At 41.1% G+C, this 6,620-nt stretch overlaps 1 protein-coding gene across 11 annotated transcripts in view; it reads left to right on the top strand.

The window, feature by feature from the left end:
* Positions 1 to 4,160: 4,160 nt before the first annotated feature.
* The window catches only part of LRRC4C (leucine rich repeat containing 4C), a 1,166,212-nt gene continuing 1,163,752 nt past the window's right edge, over positions 4,161 to 6,620 (top strand). For 5 of the 11 annotated variants that reach the window (XM_044750116.2, XM_044750115.2, XM_070487549.1 and 2 more), the window contains exon 1: positions 4,264 to 4,932. The gene's annotated coding sequence lies outside the window, so the exon portion shown is untranslated. Of the gene's footprint in view, positions 4,933 to 6,620 lie in introns of all 11 variants that reach the window. The other 6 variants (XM_070487545.1, XM_070487544.1, XM_044750120.2 and 3 more) reach the window with 4 other exon arrangements.

The raw sequence follows: 6,620 nt of genomic DNA, 5'->3' as shown, positions 1-6,620 counted from the left end.
TTTTCGCAGTGTAAAGGGAAGGACTCATAGGCGCCCTTCTTTCCTGGAGTTCATATATACCGTGTGTCAGTCGCTATAACACACAACATTTAGAACCAGGGACTATTCCTGATATTCAGCTTTCTCAGAGTGAGGGAGGAGACATATTGAATTTGAAACAGAAATCAGATTTCGAAGAAACCTTCCTTCAACTTTAGTATAAATATTGTTCAACCTACTCTAGATTCTTAGGATGCTGGATAAAGAATGGGCACACCGGTGAGCTGTTTAATTCTTTATCTCACTCATTTTGTATCTGACACATTTCTTCCAGAGACCCGGAAGGAATTTATATGTAAATGATGGTCTGTGGTTTTTGGAGGAGGTCATTGAGAGGACACGACCACCTGGTGGCCCGTCAGCTGCACCCAGACAATCAGAGGCTCTCCCTCTCACCTGTCCTTGGAACGTACGTTCGGCCACGGTTCCCACAGCTGGAGCCATTTCAAGGATGCCGCCTTGAGAAAGTTGTTGAGACCATCTGGATTGTATAATGACTGAACCCAATTAAGGCCTCTATTTAAACTTTTAAGATTCTGGCGGGTGAGTGTGGAGATCTACTCATCTCGTAGTCACCTGAGAAAAGTCTGTAAGAAAATTCCCTCTCCCATGAAAACCGGCACCTACCAATCGGGAATTATCTGCCTGTTTCTTTGGGCTTTCCTTGCCCTCTGTGTACAGGGGCCAGCTTCAGGTTTCACCTGGGAAATGCCTGTGACTGCAAACTAACAGCGGGACCATTCTTGGTATTTTTTTCCCTTGGCAAAGTATTTATTGAACACATAACAATTGTTTGATGAGATTCAATATCCAGACACCCATTTTATTTTATTTTATATTTATTTTTTTTAAAGATTGGCATCTGGGCTAACAACTGTTGCCAATCTTCTTTTTTTTTTTTCTGCTTTATCTCCCCAAACCCCCCCTGTACACAGTTGTATATCTTAGCTGCAGGTCCTTCTAGCTGTGGGATGTGGGATGCCGCCTCAACGTGGCCTGATGAGCTGTGCCATGTCCGCACCCAGGATCCGAACCCTGGGCCGCCGCAGCGGAGCGCTCGAACTTAACCACTCGGCCACGGAGCTGGCCCCCAAGATGCCCACTTTAAAATGATAATCTGAGTTGCAATGATAATCTGCTGAAATCTGTCCTGGAATTACTGATTTAGGAAGTATCCTCGGTTTCCTGGGGCAGTTTTGTGCATTGTTAGTTATCTAGATTTTAGTGCTTGGAGGTATTGTTGGCTTCAAAGCAAGTCTTGTTGGGGAAGCAGTAAGCTGCCGTCAGATTTTCTTTCTAAATATTCTGTTTGAATCAAAGTGACTTCAGACAATTCATCAAGAATGTGATTTCCCTGTTTTAGTGAGTCTGGGAGCGCGTACATAATTGCATGAAAGTATTTGTGTATACAATAAACTTAAAATCTGGTCCCATATTACTCAGCTACAGTTCTACAAAAACAATATCAAAACAGCTATTTGTAAAAACAAATTTTAAAAAATCTCTCAACATCAAAAGGATTGACTAGGTGATTCTACTTGTTTAATTTGGTGGCCAAAAAGACAGAGCTAACATAGTGAGAAATAAAGATCTAATTTATTTATGACGTATGGAATACTTATTGATTACTTATTATGTATCAGGAAGTATGCTAAGCACATAATAAATATTAATTCATTCCAGTTCTCATAATAATCCTACTAGGTGCATATTAATATCCCGCTTGCAAGTGAAAGAAAAAAAAGAAAGAAACGAAGACTTGCAGAGATTAGCCACCTGATAGAAGGTAGAACAGAAATTTGAACCCAGGTCTGTCTGGACTCCAATGCCCAAGTTTTTTTTTTTTTTTTTTTTCTCCTTTGTTCTCCCCAAATCCCCCTGGTACATAGCTGTATATTTTCAGTTGTGGATCCATCTAGCTGTGGCATGTGGGAAGCCGACTCAGCATGGCCTGATGAGCGGTGCCATGTCCACCCCCAGGATACCAACCAGCGAAACCCTGGGCCGCAGAAGCAGAGCCCGTGAACTTAACCACTTGGCCATGGGGCCGGCCTCCTGCCCCCCAAGCTTTTAACACTATCTTTTACTGGCATTTGGGCCAATTCGGGCTGGGAATTGGTGGGTACTATTTAATTGCATTTAGATAAATAAAGATGATATGCCAGGTTTCTAAAGCCTTTCACTTATTAACATAAGTAGACATAATGAAGATCAATCAAAATTCTGTATATATTTTGCCTGTGACACTGTTTATTAATAATGTTCAATTCCCTAACATGAATAATTCTTTTAAACTTATTTTTATAGGTATGATCAAGATATGATCAAGAATTATTGCTTTACAATGGAAACCTTAAACATTTTCTGTATTAATTCTAATCACCTAATTTACTTCTTCCCACTTACCTGTATTGTAGTGTTATCTCGTAGTTTCTCTATTACACACAAGAAGATGTTAAATGTTATATTCTAGAGAATAAAAAATTATACCTCCTAGAAATGTTAGATGCAGAACTAATGTTAGTCAGTGATGTAGCATTTTTTTCTTTCAATATTAATAACAGATAATTACTGGAGTTATATAAGATAGTGATTTGAGAGGCATGTTTGGAAAAAAATAAAAGGCGAGTTGTTCTCCAAGTTCTTATTTGCACCTTTAAATTTGATAAAAATTCCATGTTTCAGGGACCGGCTGGTGGTGTAGTGCTTGGTTCCTGCGTTCTGCTTCAGCAGCCCGGGGTTCACAGGCCCGCATCCTGTGCGTGGATCTAGCACTGCTTATCAAGCCATGCTGTGGTGGCATCCCACATAAAACAGAGAAAGATTGGCCCAGCTGTTAGCTCAGCGACAATCTTCCTCAAGCAAAAAGAGGAAGATTGGCAATAGATGTTAGCTCAGGGCCAATCTTTCTCACACACACACACACACAAAATTCCACGTTTCAGATTAATGTTATGAATTTTACTAAAATCTGTGTTTACTAATTTAGACAAAACATTTACAGTTGTTGGTAGGACTCTTTTACATGTATCCTCTTTTGTGACATCTGCTGGCAGTAGCTGGTATTACAATGCTGCATAATTTACCCTTACCTGCCTTTGCCAACTGTCCCATGTGTACACAGATAATACCAATTGAATTCACCTTAAGGAACTCACTGAGTACCCTTGATTAAGGAAGGGGTATTATAATAGGAGACCCAATCATAGAAGAACAAAATTTAACCCTCTAGAAGCTGAGGAATTATTCACTTGGTATAGTATGCATACATTTTCTTTCATTGCTTAGTGCTAAAAGAGATATAATACTTATTTTTTCCCTGAAAACTCCAAAGTCATTTCATATAGGAGTGTTATGTTTGGTAATGCTATTGACAAGTGTCAACCAATCCTCCTAGGGCCATAATGTCACTCAGACATTCTCTACAATTTGATAGTTATGTGACAAAAACTGTGTTAGAGTAAACTGTGAAGGGATGGAGTCTAAATCCATATTAAAAATGAATGAACGGTACCCAGATCCTTGCACACATCAAGTGCACGGTTCCGAAGCAGAATGCATGAGCAAACTTTTTATATTACCAGGAATCCATTCATCCTCAGTCCCATCAGTCAAATTCAGATACTTTGTTACCAGCTCCAAGATTTATAGGCTGGAGCTGGTTTTTGAAATTGCTTTGTATTTCCATTTAACAGCTAGGGCAGCAGCATGTTAAAATTTTGCCTTGGTCTCCTTGGAGCCTATTTATAAAACTAATTTGTCTCCCTGGACATTTTTTTCCCTCTCTCTCTCATTCAAATGCCAGCTCCAGGCTTCTAAACCATTAACCCCCCTTTTTTATCTCAAACAAAATACTGTCATAGACAATGTCGTCGCAGGACAGTGATGATTCCGATGATATAGTCCTCCGAGGCAGCATGCAAACCATCTCGCCTTCTGGCTGGAGATGGATTCACTGGCCTCCCTGCAGACACGCAGGCACATACACAGAACACTGGGAAGTGCACGTTTACTGTACTGCCTGCCGACTGCCTTGAAGAAACTGTAGCTAACCACCTTATTAGTATTCTTGCCTCCACCGTGTCTCACTTGCAGCATCAGAGGGCTGAGCAAAATGCAGTAGAACAGGGACAGACACAGCTCTGGCAATCATCTCAATGCAGGCTGCCGAGTGTTGGGGGTGGGGGATGCAGCACATCAAGATTAATAACCTTGCCATAATCCGGGGCACCCTGCAAGCAGACACCTCTGCTGATTGACGCGCTCCTGGCTTGATGAATCTGCCTGGGGTAGAGGGATCCGGAATCTGCCTCGTCCTGGGGCCCCCCTCCGCCCCCCGATTTTGGAAGTTCTTTTGATCCTACATCGATCTGGGAAGGTAACAGGGAGCCGTACCATCTGCAGCACACAGCCGCTATTGGAGGTTACTACTGACAGTTTTCATTACACTGGTTTGTGTGAGTGTGTGTGTGTTTGTGTGCGTGTGTGAGTGTGGGTGCCTGCTTTTGCGTGAAAGAGAATGTGTGAGTGTCCGTGAGTGTGTGTGTTTGTGTGACAGCCAAAGCAGGTATATCGTACCGTAGGAGATCTCTCAACAGCGTGAAATATTCTCTGGGTCCCTGGGCTCACAGTCTGAAGCCCCCCAGCTTTCACCACCCCTTTCTCTCCTCACTCCTCCTCTTTCTGCCTTTGATGAGTTTTTGGCTTACTTTTTGGCGGAGTCTCTTGGACACGTTTTGGCTGGTGCTGGAAGATCAGATAAATGGAACCTTTGAAAACTGATTATTTTTCTCCCGTGTGACTTTAAAAAAGAAGAAGAAGAAGAAATAGAGTAGCTCAAGACAAGCTAGAGGATTTTAAATTTTCTTTGGTGAACTTTGAGGATCCATAAGGGTAAGTCACGGGACTCCTTAAATCTTAGTCGTTGTTTTCTTTTGATGTTTGTGCGTTCTTGCTTGTTTTTGGAAATCCATATGCAGTTTATAAGCGCATTTTTAGAGATTGTGATGCTCAGAAGAACTCAGTGTGTGGCATTTTGGGGCTATTTTCATGCCAAGGAGATTATTTCCATTTGTATAACCATCCCCCATCCTTCCTCCCATTTTTATACCTCTTATTTAGCTAACATTTTCACAGTGAATTCTACATATATGAAATCTGGAAAAATTACTTCCAGCTTTCTCTCTCTTTGAAATACTCGCCGAATTTGACCTCACCCCCCCACCCCGCTCCCCGTGCCCCGGGAGAAAAATCAGAAAAGCTTCTGGCCGAGGCTCTGAGTTAGAGGGAAAAGTGTGTCTGCTGGGAGACTGAGGGTGGGGTTGGGGGGAAATCCAGACTTTTATGATAACTTAATAGTAGACTTTTTTTTTCCATAGGGCTTATTTTTTTCTTGAATAGTTAAATCTGTTCTGGAGAGTAGCGAATGTGTGGAATACAGAAAAGCTGTTTCATCAGCTCTTAATTGGAGCAAATGGGAACAAAGTGGAAATTGTTTAGTATTTTGCACGTCTTTTTTTACACTGATTCTCTTGCTATTGCATCTCATTAACCTTTCTGAATGCAGTGCCCCCTGATTAAGCCTAGAGTCTCTCATTTTGAAGCATACCCTTGCCCCATGGGACCCCTAGAGAAGGGAGTGCAGTTGCAAATTGCTCTTAATTGTCTACTCTTGGCTGTAAAAGCAGGCAAGCAGCGTCAGGAATTCAGGTGACTTTAGTTGAACATCTTGCCTAACTCAGTCCCTTAAGTGTTTCCTGGTGGTTAGCTGTGCTTTCTTTTTTTTTTCTTCCTTTCCCTTTCCTTCAAAGTAAAATGTAGATAACATTTTACTTGTTTTCAACGCGAGGTTATTTAATTAAAGCAAAATACCATTTCATTGTGATAGCATCTGTGTTCCTGTATCTCTGAGTATTTTTATCTCTGCCTTGGCATCACTTAGCTTCTCCCAAGAAGTGCAAATCACTTGTAAATGTATTTCTAAAATCCTGAGACCCCAAGTGCAAGCAATAGAGCTTCAGTCTTCCTCCGTCAGGGCATATGGATGGTTTATCCTAAAAGGAATGGTGATATTTCATGGAATGTTAGCCAACTCAAACGGTTACTGTGAATGTATTCATGGAATAGATCACAGGTATGTTAACTAGGCAAAGGAGAACATACCTAGTGTACCTAGGTGTTTCTCTCCAAGTATTGATGTTTATATAGATAGAGAGATGGTGCAAATGGTCACACGAGATTTATTCAGAGCTAACTGACTGGGTCAAAGATTTATGAAAACATCCAAGGTAAGAGATGTCAAAGATTGTACTCAAATCATTAATGCTATTTCTTTTTTCTAAAAGGGTTTCTTGAAAATTGTGAACTAAAAAGGAAAAAAACGCTTAAAGATGAGATTATACTCTGATATTTCTATGGTCCATCCCTGCCATCTGTCTAATGTCTTTGCATAGTGGTATTAGAGAAACCGGTAAAGGATGCCCCCCTTCCCTTTTGTAACTGGTGCTTACTCCACACAGTGCTCTTGGTAAAAATACTATGGGAAAACTCTCTCCTGTCAGTATAATTTATGATATGTCTTT

The sequence above is a fragment of the Equus asinus genome, chromosome 17, assembly GCF_041296235.1.
Source record: "Equus asinus isolate D_3611 breed Donkey chromosome 17, EquAss-T2T_v2, whole genome shotgun sequence".
Classification (NCBI taxonomy): domain Eukaryota; kingdom Metazoa; phylum Chordata; class Mammalia; order Perissodactyla; family Equidae; genus Equus; species Equus asinus.
Note: the sequence above shows the minus strand (reverse complement) of the source record. Positions and strands in the feature narration are given on the sequence as shown.